The sequence below is a fragment of the Neofelis nebulosa genome, chromosome 2, assembly GCF_028018385.1.
Source record: "Neofelis nebulosa isolate mNeoNeb1 chromosome 2, mNeoNeb1.pri, whole genome shotgun sequence".
NCBI classification, from domain to species: Eukaryota; Metazoa; Chordata; class Mammalia; order Carnivora; family Felidae; genus Neofelis; species Neofelis nebulosa.
Window position 1 is genome coordinate 199,663,999 of NC_080783.1, and position 20,292 is coordinate 199,684,290.

At 56.1% G+C, this 20,292-nt stretch overlaps 1 long non-coding RNA gene across 1 annotated transcript; it reads right to left on the reverse strand.

Moving 5' to 3' along the window:
* Positions 1-4,820: 4,820 nt before the first annotated feature.
* Positions 4,821-7,844, reverse strand: LOC131505141 (uncharacterized). Its single transcript, XR_009258289.1, has 2 exons — positions 7,513-7,844; positions 4,821-5,025 (listed from the first exon to the last, which is right to left on the reverse strand). It is a non-coding gene; the product is annotated as an uncharacterized LOC131505141 (long non-coding RNA).
* Positions 7,845-20,292: the final 12,448 nt, after the last annotated feature.

Below are 20,292 nucleotides of genomic sequence, written 5' to 3' on the forward strand. Positions count from 1 at the left end.
AGTTTACAGATGCCTCTGCTGCCTGGCCCCGGCTGGACGCTGCACGGTACCGCCCCAGGGCTAGATGGGCCCCTCCGGGGTTCCCCATCATGTGGCAGCCCCAGGTCAGCCATCCCACCTCTACCAGGTCCCAGTGAAAAGCCAACAGCTCTTTGCAAAAGAGGCTGGTGCGTGAGGCTCCCGTCGGGGCCCGGGGCTGGCCCCATGCAGCGTCCCCACCTGCACGGAGTCGGGTGCCGCCGGACAGCCTGGGTCCTGAGGCCCAGGTGTCAGGGCAGCCGGCCCCGGAGACGGGAACCCCTTCTGGCTCGGAGCCCCGCTCAGCCGTGCCAGTCGCTAAAAAGCGGACAGCGTGAGGCACACGCGTGTCCTGAAGGCAGCTGCCAAAGTTCAGAGAGGCCTGCGAGCCTTGTACCTCATTCTTGGGCAGTGCCTCCTTTCCCCGTCAATGCCTTCACTTTCAAGTGCAGGACAGTTGAGTTCAACTCGAAGATGGCATTTTAGATACGGCCATTTGTGTCCGCCTCCTGGCCACAAAACCAAAGCTTCCTTTAGGGTCACCAGAGAAGGAAGGCCTCTGGTTTTCCAGCGCGGGGAGTTGAAACACTGCACTTGTCATTGGCCTTCTGCAAAGGGTCCGGCCATGTCCTAAGTAGCCCCCACACTCCTCTGCCTTGTAACAGAGGCCATCAGTGCAGCAGCCGCTGGTCTGACAAAGCAGCCAGCCACAGGGGCATTTCAGGGGCGAAGGCTGTGGTCCCCCCGCCCCCTGGCATCGAGGTCCTCGTCCTCGCCCACTGCACTCCAGCCTCATCAGGCAGACAGCCCAGCCTCAAGCCCTGTCAGTGAAGGTTTTGTTCCCGACGTCACTGCTGATGCCAAAGGCTGTATGATTCAGGCTCATTTAGAGAACACAGACACTACACGAGGAGCTGCAGGGGGGATTTGACGCAGGGAGCTGATTATAAATGTGTTCAAGGGCTGGAATGGTAAAAAGGGAATGATGAGAGGGCCTGGGGCCTGGTTGGTGGGGAGGCGCTGTGAGCCCGGCTTTGCACCCCGCCTCCATTCCTTCCCTCCACCCCCCCGCCCCCACCCCTGTCACCACAGACCCCCCTCCCAGAGCTGCCAAAGAGCCACAGAACTGGCGGCCACCGGATGCAGCCAGAACCTCTTCCAGGAGCAGAGAGGGGGACGCAAACAGCTTCTCCCCCCTCTGCTTTTCGGTTCTCCACTCCACCCTCCCGCATCTGGGGCTACCTGGAGGCTGGGGCGCAAGGGGACCTGGGAAACGGGGCCAGCAGGGCCCCAGCATCACGCCACGCTGTGACAGAGCAGAGCACACAGCCCATGGACGGAGGGCCCCGCACGATGGCCCACGGCTTGGACTTTGGTGCTAATTCCAAACAGTTGGAAACTCAGCTCTGTGTCCCTGAGCACGTCGTTTAATCTCTCAGAGCCTCGGAGAAAATGGGGATAATGACATCCACCCTGCGGGGCTGTCGTACCAGGATTAAACAAGTAATGTGCAAGCGTCCAGGCCCAGGCCTGGCGCACAGACACCCTCAGTCGATGGGAACGGATGCCTAACTTGCTCTTTGAGCTTGGGCATGGACCTGGGCCTCTTCTGGGCTCTGTTTTCTCATCTGTTAAGGGAACAAGTTGGGACCAGAGGCTCCCTCCAGCCCCAGCAAGCTGTATGGCCATGAATCGCCCCTTAGATGAAATGGGCAGGCCGGAAGCCCCCACCCCCACCCCTACCCCGGAAGAAGAGGAGGCTCGTCTGAGCGATCTGAGCACTGTGCTTCACTGGAGGGTACGTTCATATGTCAGACAGATCACCCTTCAGCCACCTTAATGCTCTCTCTATCTCCCCGCTAATGTTGCCTCTGGCAATATCAGTCTGGCCTCTCCTCTCTTTGATGTGCCCCCCTCAGCCCTGCTCCGTGGACAAGAAACTGCCAGGAGCGGTGTTTTTCCGCGTGCTGTGATCCAGAAGGAAAGGGAGCCTCCAGTTAAATCCATCACGAGGATGAGATCTGTAAGTGCTGGGGCCTGCGAGGGGCCTGCGTGCCTGAGCTTCGAGGATCTTCCTGTGTGGGTAGGAATTATGAACTTAAACCGGTCGGAACTCAGGGGGTGGAGCTAGTAGATGCCACAGAAGCCGGACTCGGCGGGGAGCGCCGTCGCTGGGCTGTTAAAAGCACAGGGCATCTGTGTCCAGCGGAGAAGGGTTCAGGGTCCTGTTCTGCCCTCTGCTGATTTACAGCGATTGCTTCGTTTCTCTGAGACCTGGTCTCTTTCTCGATACAGGGGAACAAGGCTGTTTGCTGTAATTGGCACGCACACTGTTTCGGCCTGTCTGTTTCCCCCTCTATTCTCAGGACCATCTCTCCTACCAGCCTTCCTCCAGAAAACTAAGCCTTTTGTACCCCCCGGGGGCCCTGAGAGTCTGGCCAGGTTATCAGTCAGTGACTCTATCGCACTCCTTTGACAAGGTACGAGCCTTGGCTGGACCAATCATAGCACTCCAGGGACCCAAGAACTAGTGATTGGTCCAAGAGAGCAGGAGAGCGAAATCAGGCCATCAGAATCCTTGACCGGGACTTTCTATGCGCCCCACCCCCACCCCCCGGGAGAGAGAGCGTCTCTCTACACCGGGAGTCCCTAGAAGCGAGGTTGAAAGCTACGCCTCTGCTTCCCTTCCCTTCCCCTCCCTCATAAAAAGAGAGAGCAAAGAGAAAGGCGCGCCCATGCAGAAGTATAATAAGGAGATGTTGAGACAGAATGAGCGACCCAGGGGAATCATCGGAGCCCCCGAATCCAGCTGTGCCTCGCTCTTTCCCAGTGCTGCAGGCTAGGCAACTCCCTCTTTGGTGAAAGCGGCTTGAATCCTTTGGCTCAAAGTGCCGAAGACCCAACTCAAGCGGCCGTCACCAAGGACGGAGTTGAGTAGCTCAATAGAGGCTGGCGTCTCCTCCGGCAGGCCTCGCCGCGCGTCCTGCTCTGGAGCTTAGCCCTCGGATAGGCTTCCTGGGGACTTGTCTGTCTCCTTCCATTTGCAGAAGAGCTCCTGGGTCAGGGACTGACGTGCCCAGCGTCGGCTCCGGTCTCAGAGCCCGGTACAAACGCGGCGTTGTGTGCGTCAGCGCTGGCCAGGTCTCCCTCCTCCTTCACGCCCTTGACTCCTTCTTAGACATCCCTGTAACCGTGGCTACTTGAGCGTTTGCTCTCTCCCCTCCTCTGGACCAGGAGCTCCGCCTGTACACAGTCATTCACAGCGCAGACATCGCCGAGCACTTATTTGTTAAGCCTCTAGGGGCGCTGTTCCAGGCACAAGGGCTGTAAAGGCGCATTGCAGAGACTCCCTGCTGCCCTCGCACCTCTTCCATTCTAGGAGCCTGAGGAAAACGATATGTGCTCCATCAGGCCAGGTCCTATAGCGTGCCCTGAAAACAGCTCATGCAGGGAAAGGGCAGGGCGGCGGCAGGTTGGAGAGGAGCTGCTGGGTGGGGGAGACCCCGTCTTAGTCACCTCCTCCCCACCATGACTACCCCACGTTGCACAAGCCTGGGAGGACGAGTGAAGTTGAGAAGTGAGCCGGAGGCAGGCGGGTCGGCTGATCTCGGAGGTCTGGCTGTGGGAAGCAGGGCCCCCGAGGGAAGTGGAGGCAAGCGCAGAGGAGCTGGAAGGGCAGCAAAAGCCCCACTTCTGGAGCTGCAGACCAGGTGGGGTGGGCCCCCAAGACCCAAGTGAGGAAGCCGAAGGCCAGTCTGGGTGGCAGCCAGAGTCCAGGCGGTTTCCAGCGGGCAGTCAGGCCCAGACCACCTGTGGGCGCCTTTGTTAAGACCTGGCCTGGTCCCTGCCCTGGGGCGTCAGGAGCTGCAGAGACAGAGTTGAATCCAGGAGGAGAACAGGAAGGGATACCCCCAACTATTTCTCGCAGAGAGAGAGGGAGACACAGAATCTGAAACAGGCTCCAGGCTCTGAGCTGTCAGCACAGACTCTGACTCGGGGCTCGAACTCGGGAAGGGTGAGATCATGACCTCCCTAAAGCCTTCTGGTTTCTTTCTGTTTCGTATCTGTTGAATTTTCCTCTGAGGGTGAACCATTTGTTTTACGAAGCTATTTCAAAAGGAAATCAGATGACTTTGTGCTCGGTGACCTTGACATCATGACATCACCTGGAAACTGAATCTCAAGGTCACGCTTGAGGCTCGGCAAAGAGGCTGTGGTGACGGAGCAGGTGCAGGAGGCTAGAGATCCGAGTTCAGGTTCTGCTTCAGCTTCTACCCTGCAGGGTGACCTCAGGGAACCCCTCCTCCTCTGGGCCTCAGTTTCCCCAATCTGCATCAGTGATCTCTAATGGGCTTCCCGACTCCAAAGGCCAGAAGCCCTCTGAGAAGACAGCAGGCAGCAATATCAGAGGAGCCCGGTGTTCTCCAATTATGGGAGACTGATGACTCTTGAACCTGTTTATATGGAGGAAAATAATCGAGAAAAATGTCTGCTGGAAAACACCTGGGAGCATTTGCAAAATGATTAAAATACAATCATGAGCGCTCGTAATTAATGTCTGCTGGGACATGAGGGGATCAAGGGCCAGGTGCTGTCACAGCAGGTTGGGAGGGGCAGGAAAGGAACTGGGAGCAGCGGTGATGACCCCGGCAGCTGGAGGTGGGGAGAGACAACTGGGCTGGTGGCTGGGTCACAATCCCAGCGGGGCCCCTACTTTGGACTGTGACCTTCAATGAGCCCCTTTGCCTCTCTAGGCCACAGTTTCCCCAGATGTAAAATGAAAGGGTTGAACAGATCATCTCTACAGCCCCATCCAGTTACGTGTCCACGTTGACTGGGGAATCTGGCTGGGGAACAGAAGTTTCCAGAATCCTTAGGGCCAGGGGCGAATTCCTTGTGACGTTATGAGCACGGGTCGACAGGCTGAATTGAAGGCTGGCCCTACTCCTTCCTGGCTCTGTAACTTAGGACGAGCTCCTTTCTGTCCCTGTGCCTCGGTTTACTTCCCTGAAAAAAAAAAAACAAAGGAGATGGTCATAGTGATATTGTTGGGTTCAACTCTATCACCTTTCCATCTGTTTTCTGTAAGTCCAATCTGTTCTTTGGATGCCTTTCTCCTTTCTCTGCCTTCTTTTGGACTGAGTATCATTTAGAATTCTACTCGGTCTTCTGTGTTGGTTTATTAGCTATAACTCTTTGTTTTGTTATGTTAGTGGTTGCTTTAGTGTTAATAGTATAGATGGTGAACCTAACACAGTCTACCTACATGATATTGTGCTGCTTCCGTAGAGTTTAGGAATCTTTCAGAAATCTGTCCTGTGGCTATGCAATTGTTGCCATATATCTTACTTCCACTTATGTTATAAGCCGCGTACTATATTATTATTTGTGTACGGGTGTTTGTGTGAACATAAATTTTCAGTTCACTAGGGTCCGATATCTAGAAAAAAGGAGGTCTGGGTCCGATGGGAAAAGAACGTGTAACTTTATAAGCCACTGGGAGGCCAGACGTTGTACAAAACTCTTATGAGATTTCAGAGTTCTGTTTGTGCCACTAGAACTTCCACTGGAGTCGGTTAATGTTGCTAAATTGTGGCACACAAGGAAAGAATACCAAGGTGCGCTTCCATAGCGAATCTGATGTGCGACTTCGCAAGGCCTCTGTGCGACAAAATGTCATCAATTACAGACTTTCCAATGGATACATACTTTGATGTATAAATACATCCCTTAGTGAATAAATGAATGCGTAACTGGTAGTGGTTGTGGGAATGGAATTGGAGGAATGAATGTGAATGGAGCTGAAATAGAAGTTGCAGGCTCGATGTTGCAGCTGAGCTGAGAAGTGTAAGGGGAGTAGAGGGAAAGCCCCAAGATGTCCACTGTGGTGCCACCTGCATGGCCGTGACCTGAAGGCTGCGTTCCATCTCCTCGCGAGGATGTGAATTATTGTCTCGTGTCCTTTCACTTCAGCCTTTCACTCCCCTTTAGGATTTTCTGAATGGCAGATCTGCTAGGGGCCAACGGTCTCAAGTTTTGTTTATCGGGGAGTGTCTTAATATCTCCATTTTTGAAGGGTGATCTTTCTGGCTATGGAATTCTTGGTCAACATACCAGTTTCTGTCTGGTGCTTTTGAAAAACTAATCTCTATCTCTTTGTGGATCTCCATTTGGTGAAGGGTCGTTCTCTTTTTTTTATTAAAAAAAATTTTTTTAACGTTTTTATTTATTTTTGAGACAGAGAGAGACAGAGCATGAATGGGGGGAGGGGCAGAGAGAGAGGAAGACACAGAATTGGAAGCAGGCTCCAGGCTCCGAGCCATCAGACCAGAGCCCGACGCGGGGCTCGAACTCACGGACAGTGAGATCGTGACCTGACCTGAGCTGAAGTCGGACGCCTAACCAACTGAGCCACCCAGGTGCCCCTGAAGGGTTGTTCTCTTATTGTCCTTTAGTTCTTTGGATATACTTGAAATGGCTACCCTGAGGTCTTTGTCTAGTAAGTCCAGGGTCTTGACTTCCTCAGAGATGGTTTCTACTGATGGCTTCTTTCTTGCTATGAGCCATGCTTTTCTGCTCCTCTGTGTATCTTAAAATCTGTTGTTGAAAACTGGACACTACAAATAATACAATGTAGCAACTCTGGAAATCAACCCCCCCCCCCCCCCCCGCCCAGGGGTTTGTTGTGCTGCTTTTGTTTTAGCACTTATTTGTGTAGGTTTTTTGCTTTAAGGATATTTCTTTCACCGGTATTTATTTTTGGGAGAGAGTGGGGGAGGGCCAGAGAGAGGGGGGCAGAGGATCTGAAGTAGGCTCTGCACTGACAGCAGAGAACCCAGTGCACGCCTCAAAGTCACATACCATGTGATCGCAACCTGAGCCAGAGTCAGACGCTTAACCAACTGAGCCACCCAGGCGCCCCTCTTTAAGGATAGTTCTATAAAGCCTATGTTCTTTGTCACCCGTGGCCATTGAATTGCCTGTTCAGATAAACAGCCGGTGGTCAGCTGATGATTGGACAGAGACTTCCTTAAAAGCCGAGAACAGGTAAGTTTTCTCGTCTTTGCCAAGGGGCTCTGGGTGAGTGGTGGGGCATGCCTTCAACCCTCAAGCAGGTAGTCTAACCCTCTCAACCTTAGCTTCCACAAGGGCTCAAGGTCGGTCAGAGGTGAGCATCAGGGCCTTCTCAGGTCTTTCCTGAAGGCGCGTACGTGTTCAAGGTATCCTAGCTTCCCAGGGAGATTCTGGAGATTTTCAAAGCCTCTACGGACATCCCATTCCCTGGTTTTGTCTTTTAAGCTTTTGGGTTTAATCTATTGCCTACACCCCAACTGATTGATGTGCACTGTCTCAGGCTGTCATGAAATTAAACAATTGCCTGTAATTGTTTTGACGAGCACCCCTCCTCCCACTGCCTCAAGCAGAAAGTTGTTGTTGTTTTTTTTTTTTAACACAGGGCAAATTCTGACTCCGGTAAAATGAAGACAGCCTTACAAGTAAGATCTTCTAGGGATGCTCCAGACAGGATCTTCCCACCAGACAGGTCAAATAATGAGAGTTATCTGAGAATGTGGCTTTGAAGATTCTCCAACGTCGTTCCTTCCCCCTCCGGTGGTTGCCAGGCTACCCTTTTCACCATCATTCTGGGCCATTAGATTTCAAGGTTACCATGGAGTTGGAGAGAGGAGAATAGGACTACAGCATGCTAAATGTCACAAAGCTCACTGTTGCTACTGACATCCAGCCGATTGTCTTGAATAAATGCACCCAGGATGGTTGCAAGCCTTTGGTCAATTTCCAGAGTTCTGAAAAAGTTGATCCGGAGGATTTTTTTTTTTTTTGCCACTTTTTTCATTACTTTATGGAAAAGATTTTTTTTTTTTTTTTAGCAATCCTTACTATGCCATTTTCACTGATGTCACTCATTTACATCATTTTAATTAGAAATCTGCTCTCATCTATTTTTGTTTCTGATATCCTTATTTGGTTCCTCGGTGCATAACACGTAATTTTTTTTTCTCTCTTGCAGCTCTTAATGTTTTCTGGTTTTTTTTTTTTTAACATTTATTTATTTTTGAGACAGAGAAAGGCAGAGCATGAACGGGGGAGGGTCAGAGAAAGAGGGAGACACAGAATCTGAAACAGGCTCCAGGCTCCGAGCTGTCAGCACAGAGCCCGACACCAATGTGGGGCTCGAACTCACGGACCGCGAGATCATGACCTGAGCCGAAGTCGGACGCTTAACCGACTGAGCCACCCAGGCGCCCCATTAATGTTTTCTCTTTTATACAAGTTTTGACCCATTTGATTGTGTGCCAGGCACTGGGCAGTGGACACATACTATCACCTGTAACCCTGGCAAGAACGGAGGCGGGTCATACAACTCCCTTATCCTCATCTGTAACATAACAGTGATTTCCTTTATCTGTACGGTTGGACTCTTCACCGTGTGTGTGCACGAGCACACAATACCTACGAGAGAACATATTCGTGTGCTCCTTGGCCACCACAAAAGTAAAGAAACTGAAGGCATTCAACGAAGCAGTATACGCAATGGCTTCCAGCCCTGATTGTCCCCCGGATCTTTGATTCTGGACTTTCCAGGCGTGGACCAAGTTGGATCTGAGGATGCCGAGAAGTCAGGCTTACTGGGGGAGATGGGGGTGCCAGGGATAGGAGGTGAGAGTTCAGCCTGTCATTCATGGTCTTGTTGCCCAACTTCTGTCAGGCTTTGTGGCCCCCTGATCCCGATACACAGACACTCATCTTGCCTCGGCCACCATGCTTCAGACTTCCGGCCATAGTTGTGCCGTCTTTGAATAGAGAGTGATTCTTTATCCTCAAGGCCTTCTCTGATGCCAAGATTGACTTTCACCATTTGGGACACTTTTAGTTCCAGGGGCACAAGTCTGACTCCAGCAGGTTTAAGCAAAACGGAGAAAACAACAAAACACCTGTTGGCTGATCGATCCAGAAGTCCAAGGGTTAACAGCTTTGCGCACCGCTGAGTCTGGTGGCTCAAAGGACATCATTTTAGGATCCTGTCTTTCCACAGCGCCCCCTCCTCCCCACCCTCCCTCTCCTCTCGGCCCCTCCCCTGACAACTTCTCTCTAGACTTCTCTTTCTCCGCCTCTCCATAATGTCACCTCCCTCTTCCCATCTCGCTCCCCACCCCCTCTCCCTCCCCCAGCTAATTAAATGATACTGTGCAGCGTGTTTCATTTGCATCTGGCTCAGGGGGCAGGGACAGCCAGCAGCCGCTGTTCATTAAATGGCTCCATGTAGAGGGAGGTAATAAAATGGTTTTATTACAACCAGAATCTCAGTCCATCCTGAGAGGCGATTATATATTCATTGGGAAGACAGAGCGTTGTTGCAGGGGGACAGCAGGGCACCTCCCATCTCTGGCTTAGGCAGGGCTGGGCTGTGCAGGGCCTGGAGTTCTGGCTGGAAGGGGTCGGGGTGGGAAGGGAGGGGAGGCTGGGCCCAGGTGGCCCTGTTACTGCCCTGCCACCATGACTGCGGATGCTAGAAATCCCTTAGAGCTTTGACTAGAGCCACCTGTGAGATTCCTTACCTGGGGAACCAGAGCTCCTGGGGGTGCTGACCGTAGGGGCCCCTGAGTTTACCTGTGTGCCAAGCTCTGTCCGGGGACGGAACAATTGGCCTGGCACGTAACAGAGCTCCAGTTTATCACACACGCGCGCTACCGTGATCCCGGCCACAGAGCAAGTCACTGAGAAGCATTTCTGCGCTCCTGGTGGCCTCGGTCCGCGGCACGCCTCCTCTGTCACTGGGATCTCCCCGTGGCGGTCAGGGCAGCGATCGAATACCAGCAGGCCACCCTCCCTGAGCACCTACTGTGCGCCAGGCACTGGGCTCAGCGGTTGACCTGGATTATCTCCCTCAATCCTCACCACACCTCCGGGGGGGTAGGTGCAGCTATGACCCCATTTTACAGGCGAGGAAACTGAGGCTCAGGGAATCGGGCGCCCTGTCCAAAGACATGGAGCCAGAACGCGGGGCAGTGAGGACCTGGTCACCACGGCCTCCCTGGTGCGCCCTGTCACCTCCCACTTAAATGGGCAGCTCACAGCATGTGCGCGGGTCCCTCTCTTTTTTAAAATGTTAAAAATAGTCCTCGTGCACAAAAAAAAAAAAGTGACAAATGAGGATTTCTGCAAAAGGCTTCCCTTCCCTTCCAGGGTTCACTTGGAACGGGCTGTCGGGGATCTGAGCTGACAGAGGCGATGGATGAACACGTGCGTGTGAATGGGGAAGGGGATGGGGTGGCATCCCTGTCATGGGGCCTGGCAGCTGTGGGATAAACAGCTGGGGATCAGGGGGCCCCTGGCCTGAGAGTCAGATGCAGGGACGAGGCCTGGCTCTGCTTCTGACTTACTTCGCCAACGAATTCACCAGGCGACAAATGCTTACTGAGGACCCACGAGGCGCCAGGCAGTTTCCGGCACTAAGGATACAGCCATAAACGAGGCAGGGGCAGTCCTGTCCTCAAAGTGGCATTTCAGGATGGGCTGGACCGATGGGTCCCTGCCCCGCCTTTTGCTCAGTTTACCCATCTGTACACAGAGCAGGCTGGAGTCTCTGGGACAGAGTCACAAGCCTCCAGTATCTTCACGGGTCTCGAGGCCGTAATGCTAATGACCCTCCTAGGCCAGTGGGGACGATGGCGCCCCCGGGCTGCATCTTCTGGCAGCTGTGGCTGTGAGAATACCCCCTTCTGTGGCATGCCTGCATTCTGATTTTTTTAATACAACAGATTTTCGTACGAAATCTTCGGAGTTCATACATTAGCTCATTTACCCAATAAACAAACATACTGTGCAGCTAAAACTCCACCCGTTTGTGGAAGGGTCTGGCCTCCAGGCCTCGGTTTTCCACGGACTATCCCTCCAACACTGGGGAGAGGCTCCCACAGCCAGCGCAGTGCACATCGGGGGGCACCGTCCCGAGCCTTCTCTCTCGATGCAGGGCCACTCTTGGCTGTCAGAGTCCAGGTTCTAAGAAAACATGGGGAGGCACAGGGAGAGGTGGGAGGGAAAAGGAGGCCCCGCCAAGCCCCTGCTCTGTGCCCAGGTTGCTGTGAGGACGTGCCCGCCCTGGGCAGGGAAAGGCCTCCTTGTGCCTTGTCAATAGGAACAAACCTGAGGTGTCCTTGTGCCCCCTGGGTCAGGGGCTGGGGGAGAGATGTGTGTGTGTGTGTGTGTGTGTGTATGTGTGTGTGTGATGGTGGTGATGGGTCAGGAGTTAGAGCAGAAGGGGGACAGGGACCCAGAGGAAGCCATGAGGTCTCTAACAGACCCCGGGGGACACCAAGGCAAAATACAGAGGTCTGGAAGGAACAGGCTGGACAGTGGCCATTGAACAGCAACCTCAAACAACCGCAACGAAGCTGACCGTCCGGGCCTCCTGAGCGCCTCTCTGTTCTCACGCTTGACACACATGATCTCAGGCAACCTTCACGGCCACCCTGTCAGGGAGCTACTGTTATTGCCCCATTTCACAGATAGGAAATCGAGGCACATTGAGGTTAACATCTCAAGGTCACAGGGCTGGTGTGTGTGGCCAAGGAGGGCTCTGACTCCTGGCAGTCTGGCTTCACTAAAATTTGGTTTGTGGGACTTCAATAGAGTCACATGGACCTGTTGAAGACCTACTCTGCGTCAGGCACCGCATGCGAGGTTTGCTCACATTACGTCAACGGAACAACAGCTAAGCAAGACGGGCGGTCACGCCCACTTGCCAGGTGAGAAGTCCGAGGCTCAGGAGAGACAGGGCTGGTGCAGTTGCCGGGGATGGTGGCCCCTCTGGGTTCTGGTGGGTCTGACGCCAGAGCCCCCTCCTCCAACAATGTGTGCTGCTGGCCACAAGAGTGCAGGACTGTTCTCAGACGCCGAGTCTCCCCGGGGCCTGGAGACGTCTTTGAGAGGCTGTGAATCGACCTGGGGTCTCTGGATCCATTCCCAACCCCTCCCCTGGGAGTTGTCCAAGTCTTCACGGACCCGGGTCATCGGAGCTGACTAAGTCAGCCAGCAACACCGCCCCCCACTCCTGGTCCCTCATTTCTTTATTAGAAATTAGATGCATGAAAGGATTCTGCTGACCCCTGGATCACAGCAGAACTTTGGGCCTCACAGGCTCCATTCTTTGCCAAGGGCCCTTTCCAGACAAGATTTGTTAGCTCATTAGCAGGGAAATGGCCGCTCCTCTAATAACCCCTGGACATATGAACCATCTGTGCTTGGCGTCCTGGTTTGGGCAGCCAGGCCAGCTTTGCCAACGGGGCCTCTTTGTTCACTCTCCTGAGCTGCAGGGGGTGGAACTCGAGGCGCAAAGAAGGTGTGTGCCCGTGTTCGGGCAGGGATTCAAACCCAGGCCCCTGGTGACCCCAAGTCCCTCTGCTTCCCCCAACCACCATGTAGGTCTGCTCTTCACTGCGTGGGGCTCCCCTTGGCTCCCCTACCTCTGTCACCGCCCCAAAGCCACCAGGCCGCCCCTGGGAGAGGGAAGCCTCAGTAAATCCCAGCCTTCAGTGAGGAGGGGCCAAGAAGATCCTTCATGAGAAGCAAACACTTCCCGGCACAGTAAATCACCCGGCCCTGCAGCCACCCTCCCTCCCCAGGAAGTTTGTAAATCAAACCTTAGACCTGGATCTGCAGCCTGTGCTGTGGGGAAGTGAGGCAGGAAGCAGGGGGAGAATCGCAGGGAGAAGAGCAGAGCCCCTAGTCAGGCCCTGGGGGGCTTGTGGGATGGAGGGGGGCACGGGGTGGCCATTGAGGGACTACTGCCCCCACGTGTCCCCCAGGGGGATGGACCGGACCTTCCTGGGACCCCTGTCAGCCCCGACATTCTGCGGGTCCCTGACCCCATGTCGGGAGCCGCTGGAGCAAAGGGTCTGGGCTCAGGGATGAGGCTGGGCAGGGGGCTTGGGGTGGGCAGCATCTCTGAGCTAAGCCCTGGGTGGGGACGATTGGTGGGGAAGAGGGGGCTGGGGGCCACAGGGGACACGCCCGGGGTGGGGGTGTCCGGCCGGGGTCCTGGGCCAGGGCAGCAGGGACGAAGCCAGAGGGACAGGACGCCACCCTGGGCTGGGAGGCAGAGCCTGGGTCGGTTCTGGTTCTGCAGCTCACTGGCTGTGTGACCTTGGGGAAGTCACAGGGCCTCTCTGGTCTCTCTCAGCTGCCTCATCTGCACAGTGGAGAGGATTATTCCTGCTCTGGATGGGGGGCTGCTGGGAGGACTGAAGGGGATCCAGGAGGGAAAAACCAGTGGGGAAGGTCCCTCAGGAGCACAGGGGTCGGGCCTGGCCCTGCCCCACCAGCCTCTGCGCCCAGCCTCCTGGTGATTGGCCAGGCCCTGGCGTCCCCGCCCCTCAGAGCCCAGCTGATTGGAGGAGGCGGAGCCTCTATGCAGGTGAGGCAGCTCTCTCCCTGCCCCCCTTCTCCCCCAAGGCCACCGCTACTGGGCCTCAAGGGTACTGGCTTGTTTCCCCAGGAAAAGCTGGAGCCTGGAAAACATGCGCTTTACTGTCTAAAGGCAGGACCTCTCTGCCTGTGTGTCCCCAGGATCCATGCTGCTCCCCCAGCCCCACCACCGCCCCTCCCTTCCTAATCCCTGTGCCCTCACCAGTCAGGTGACTTCAGGCAAGACCTTCAAGTCTCTGAGCGTCCGTCCCCTCTGTTGAAGGGGATACGAATGCCCACCTCATGGATTTGTCCCGTGCGTTTACACATCCCTGTGTCCTTAAACAAACGTTTTCTGGGAGCTTTCTGGGTGCCAGGCCCTGATCTGGGAGCTGAGGACACAGAGAGGGGCCGTGGGGACAAGGCTCTGCTTTCTGGAAGCTTCTATCTCCTCACTTGTCCCCAGCCCCAGAGCTTCCTGCAGGATTACTGGGACCCAGGGGAGGCAAGAGAGTCTTTGGACTGGGATCTCATCTTTTGACCACCGCCGCCTCCTTCCCTTCACGTTCTTCCTTCCAGAACCTCTCTCCCCATCGCTGATAAGAGATTTTTCAATTATTAAAAGTATCATCTGAGAAATGGGGTTCCTGCCACACCTCACCTTTGAACGTGATGGTAAATTTCATAGCACCCCTGACACAAGAGCTGTGAGGGAGGCTTTAGGATGTTTGTCACAAGGATTACGTGTGATGAGCTGTGCATCAGGTGAGCACTCAGGGAGGGTTAGTTATTAGTATCCGTCCGCCCCAGGGTGCCAGGGATGGGGAGGGCGGCCACCCCTCCAAGTTTGCCTGGGTCTGGAGGGTTCGCTGGACTTGGGACTTCCTGAGCCAAAACCCACACACTTGGCCGTCCCCTAGTGAGGGGCAGTGTGACCTCCCAGGTGACGGGACGGGTAAGAGGCCGGGCTGTCCTGTCCAGGGGGCAGGGCTCACCTTGGCTGGGGGCCCATGGCCCACAGGGTAAGCTGCCACCTGCAGTCTTGATAGGTATTTCCGATCTGACCCAGTGGTGCCACATGGGTTCCTGTGCCTGCGCAGTTTGTGGACTGTGGCCCATTCAGATGGACCCCATTTGTCGCCAGCCGCACTGTCCGATGCTAGTGGGAATTCACTGGGAAGCGCCCACAAGGCTGCTGGACCCCAGGCACCTGAGTCAGTCCTGAGCCAGCCACAGGGCCACCCTCTCCTGCAGCGGATGGGAGTTGATGGAGCCCTCCCGAGGCCCAGGGACGCTCCGTGCCAAGACCAGCCCAGCCTCTTCTCCTGCCCCCAGGGTCTCCCAGTGGGAGCTTAGGATCCACAGGGGGGACCATGAGGCCCCAAGGCCAGGCCCCTGCCGGAGCCCCAGCCCCAAGGGGGTAATGGCACCTCGTGTGTGCTAAACACCTGTGCCTGCCTTGGCTCCCATCCTCCCAACAAGCTGCTTCTGCCCCATTTTACAGAGGAGGAAACTGAGGCTCAGAGCAGCTGAGTGACTGGCCTCGAGTCACAGGCCACTAAATAGCAGGGTGGGGTCTGTCGGAAAACAGGGGCCTGCTCCTCACCCAGGGCCCCTCCACTGATCACTCCCTCAGGGTCCCGGAGTGAGCCGCCTCTCTCGCTAAAGGGTCAGGGTGGCGGAGAGATCGTGAGGAGGTCAGGGACTCCTTCCCCGTCAGGGTGCAAATTCCACTGCAGGACCGTCCGGTATGACCTTGGGTGGGTCCCTCCCCTCCTCTTGGCCTCGGTCTCCTCACCTGTCCCGTGAGGACAAGGACCCCCCCCCCTTCCTGGGGGGCAGTGGGTCTACACAGGGAGCGTGTGGTGCAGTGTTTACACCTGGGACACGGAGCCAGGGTCCTGGGTTCAGACCCGGCCCTCAGCACGAGTGGTGGCCTTGAGCTGGTTGCTTCACCTCCAGCTGTCAAATCGGGAGGAGCGTGATCATGTCGTCCCTGACACCGAGGTGTGCCGGGGGTCGGCTGTGGGCGGACGCAGAGCACTTAGGGCAAGGCCAGGGTGAACGCTCAGTGCAGAGGCTAGCGATGACGGTGGTGACTGTGACCCTGAGCCTAGTGATGGGACGGCACCCTGAGCGAGCACGTGCAAACCAGAGGGAGCCGCCGTGAGCGCTTTGTTCAGGGCCTGGGGCACAGAGTGTCCCTGTCGCTCCCCACCCCCGAGCCGGCCTCTTCTCAGGCCCGGGGTGCTCACTGACGTCACCCCCTGCACAGCGCCCCTCCCCCGGTGCTCAACCGTCCAGGCCACCACCCGGAATCCGGGGAACAAAGACGACCATCTCATCCACAGACCCCGGCCTGAAGCCAAAGCCTTCCCAGATCCCATGGTGAAAGGACGTCAGCCCGGGGACCCTTCGCCCCATCACCCCACTTTATCCCCATCACGGCATCTACCGCTTTCGGAAATTGTTCATTCCTTGGTGTGTTATCATTCGTCTCCCCCACAGGCTGCAAGCTCCCTGGGGCCTTGTCTGCGTTGTGCCCTGCTGCATCCCCAGGGCCCTGCACGGGGCCAGGCACTTGGTGCTCACGAGACACTTGATGAATGAATGAATGAATGAATGAGTGGATGGATGCATGGATGAGTAAAGCCGGCTCTCCCTGTGCCACAGTTATTAGTGGGGACTTAGGGTCAGGGCCTGATCCTGGCCCTGCTTGGTCCCTCCCCGGCTGGAAGATACAGTGGGGGGCCTGTCCACATCAGCCCAACCCCGATGTTCCCTTGTACCCAAGGTTCGGCATTCTGCTCTTTCCAGCTCCTTCTTGTCTTGCCCTCAGTCTCCTCGCACGGACAGAGCTGGCTGAGCCATGGGATTTCCACAGACTCTACCCCTCCCCCCACCCCAGAACCCCGGTCTCACAAAGTTTGTGGGAGGATGTCCAGTATGGGAGGCTTGTTCAGAGAAGGCCTCGGGCTGCAGAAGGGACACAGTCATGCCCTTGGAAGCCTCACGAAAAGCATCGCTTAAAGCCCTGAATCTGAAGAGAGAGACAGTCCTGTCCCCCTGGATCCCCCAGTATGATTTGGGAGACACTGTCCTGCCATTAGGAGCCCCTAGTCTGGGTGGAAAACTAGCCTTGCTTTATATACCTCCAGTCTGATGGGGAGTTGGGGGGTGGGGACAGTCCTGCCTGTAGAAACCTGCAGTCTGCTGGTAGAGTCCTGGTCCTCACCGGGGTCGGGAGCCCTCCTGGAGGGACCAGGAACGGGCTGAGGGGATCCCAGTCCCTGCGGACTCCCAGAGGCACGGGCTCACATTGTCCTGACAGAGACCATCAGGGAGGTGGCCCTTCTCATAGGGGTCCACCCCCTCCCTGAACTCTGTGCAGGAGACAGAGGGCTAGCTGCCCTCCCCAGGTCCTCGGACCCTAAAGCCGAGCTCCCTCCATAGGCAAGGACCCGCTCTGACCCCGTCCCTGCCGTTCTCTGGGAGATGGGAGGCCTGGGTCCCAGTCTCCCTTACCAGAAGCTTCCTGTATCACTGTGGACTTGCTCTGTCCGTCTCTAGGCCCCGGGGTGGCTGGGTGACGTGAGATGGCTGTCCCTCCCTCCGCCCACGGTGCACGGGGGCATCCCCTGCCTTCTGATCTTGCCCTATGCTTTTCCCCACATTCGGTGGTGGGCCAGTGAATGTTTAGTAACTGGCTCTCCAGGAGAAACAACAACAAATCCCGGTTTGTGGTGTTTGCCGGTCCCTGGGGTAAAGCCACCATTTCAAGGCACCAATGAGACGTCACTGCAGGCGAGTTTGGAGGCGATGGGGAATAACAGCCCCGTGTATAGGATTTCCGTGCAACAGATGGAAATAACCTCAAAAGCAAATACGACAGCACGGAATCATAAAGCAATTAGGAAGACATGGGCTTTGAGTGTTTCCCACCCTTTTATAATGTAATTTTCTTCATGGTAAGCTAATACAACTTAATTTTAAGTTGCGGTTGTGTTTAACAACTGGCCGACAAAATTCCTGCAAATTTAACCATCACCTCTGCGAGTCGGTTTGCACCGCTCTGGCATCCCGCTGCCCCCCTCCCTTCCGTTCCCCACCCCCCCCCCCGCCCCCCAGCCAGCCTTCCTGGTTCTTGATCCTACAAACTCTTGTCTAATTTGTCCTCTCTGTGAAAGAGCCCAAAATGCGGAGGCCCAAGCCCAGGAAGCCTGACCCCCACCTCACTTGGTCCTTGACACTTTCCATTTATTTCTCAGTGCCTTTATCATCAGAAATGACGGTTAAATCCAGCGCAAATACTGCTTTACGGGACTGAATTAATCACAGGGTGGGTGAGCCTTGGAGGCTTTATCTGAGCCTTAGGAGCAGTTAACCCTTCAGTCCTCACGGAGGCCACCACAGGGACGACCTTGGGCCCCAGGGGCCTCCCTGGAAGACCCTGTTTGGAACTTCATTGGTGGTCACCTGACACCAGGCCCCTTGGCCCTCCTACAAGGGTTGGGGAGTCTGAGAGGAGGAAACGGGTAAAGCTTGAAGCTGGAAGGAACCTCCACCTTTTGCAGATGGAGAAACTGAGGCCCAGAGATGGCAGGGTCTTGCTCAAGGTCACCTACCCCATCGGGGAAGATCCAGAGGGAGGCACAGGGCTCCCCAGCCTGGATTCCCCACCAGGGATTAGCATTTGTCCACTGAGAGTCATGGCAATAACTGGCTCTGGGAACAGAACCCCCGCAGGCAGGGCTAGGAGGACCCTGGTCGTCACAGAACCCGGGCCACCAGGTCCTGGGTGGTCTAAGGGACAGGTTCTCCCAGCTGCTCCCCACCCACCCCCATCAGCGCCTCGCTCAAAAAGCTTCTTATTCTTTGATCCAACCTCAAGTCCCCCATTGTCCCTCTCCTGGTCTCTGATCACAGCCAGGCGTGTCTGGCGTGTGATCACGTGTCTGCATGGTTCCCCCCCCAACTGGCCACCCAGTCTGTTCCCCATCAGTTAACAGGGTCGTGGGCTCAAAGAGCAAATCCCATCATGTCATTTCCCTGCTCAAAACCCTTCAGGGCCTCCCTCTGTTCTTAGAGGGGTCACAGGGACCGGGGTGACCTGGCCCCCACCGGCCACTCAGACCTCATGGTCCCTGCCTGGGGTATTTGCTCACCTGCTCCCTCCCCTGGGGGCCTCCCCCCCGCCCCCAGTCCGGGTACTTCATTACCCTTCAGAATTTCCCAATTGTGTGAGGTCTCCTCCAGGAAACTCATCAGACCCCCAGCTCCGCCTTGATCCAAAGGAGCGTCTCCCTCCAAACATCTCAGTGTCCATTTATCCTCCTCTGAGCACCGAACCTCAAGTCTTCCCTGTGGTCTCCATCCTCCTCAAAGCCTCTTCCAACAGCCCTGGCCGATCCCCTTCCCCCGTGGCCCCTTCTCCCCCATGGCCCCTTCTCCCCCACTGCCCGGTCCTCATGCCTGAGCCCGTGGGGGCTGTTCGCCCAGCTGTCACCCAGGGGAGACTGTCAGGGCTGTGAGGACTGCAGCCGCATCCAGCTGGTGGCTCCAGCTCCAGGGCCTTGCCTGGGCCTGGCGCGTAGTGTTCACCAGGAGGGGGCTGTCACTCATGCACTCTACTCATTCATTCACAAGTCCGCACTGAGCACGCACCGCTAAACCCAGCTGGGTCCTGGGAGCCTGGGCTGCAACATGACTGAGCCCAAGGAGCCTCGCCCCCAGGGAGCAACCTGCTGAGCAAACCATGCAACCACGGCCATTTGCTGCCTCTCCGGGGGGCATGGGGACAACGGGGACAAAGGTTCAGGCAGGGGTGGGGGCTTAGAGTCCCAGTCTGAGCTCGAAGGTCCCGTCCAGCACAGGGGGTCTTCCCTGTCCCCACCGCTGCCTCTCCAGGCCAGTGGCCCTGCGGCCCTGTGCGACCCAGGCCTTCTCTCAGCGCACGACATGATCTAAGGGTGGCTGACATCCACCAAGTGCTGGCAGGATGCGGTGGTGGCCGGAAGGAGAGGATGAGGGTATTGAAGAAGCTGAGCACACGTGGGCCCGAGGACAAGGAGGGGATGCTCGAAAGGGCCATGAGGACAGGTCACTGGGTGGCCAGCAAGAGGGACCTCAGAGGGCCAAGTTCCAAGGGAAGGGGGTGATGTGGCTGCTTTGAAGCATCTCCCAGCACCTCAGTCCCCGCCAAGCTGCCATTGCCTTATTTTAGAGGTGAAGAAATGAAAGCTCAGAGTGGTTAAGGAACTGGTCTAAGGACACACAGCTAGGAAGGGGCCAGGAGCAACTTCACTGCCAAGCCCCTACTCAGCCCAGGGGACCAAGATGTTAAACACTAAAAGGTTCTCTAAATGCGCAGGGGATGCTGGGAGTACAACGGAGACTGGCCACGTATCCCCAAGTTTGGGGCGAGTTCCATCCTCAGCCACCTCTAAGGCCACCAGCCGCTGCAGTCTCCCCGCTGTCCTGTCTGAGGACTTTATCCAGCACTGCGGGACCTTGCTCTGCCCTCTGTGGGGCCACCCGGAACTCCGACCCCCTCAAGGGTGTAGCTTCCATCCGAAGCACGTTGGGCATGAGTGCCTCCAAGGGTCCCTCGCAAGACCGAGCCCCAGTTACTCACACCCTTCCCTGTCTCAGCCCCTCTCACTTGTGTTCCTGAGAGCCCTTCCCTAGCCCTTGCTTTGGGCTCTGCTTTCAGAGCCCGATCTAGGACACGGGACCAAGTCCCTCCAGAGGAGCCGGGTTCCACGCTTACCTCTTGAACACACCTGTGGGAGCCCATGTAGGGAGATCCAGGTGCCTGGGGAGGGACAGGACTGGCTTGTGGGCACCAGA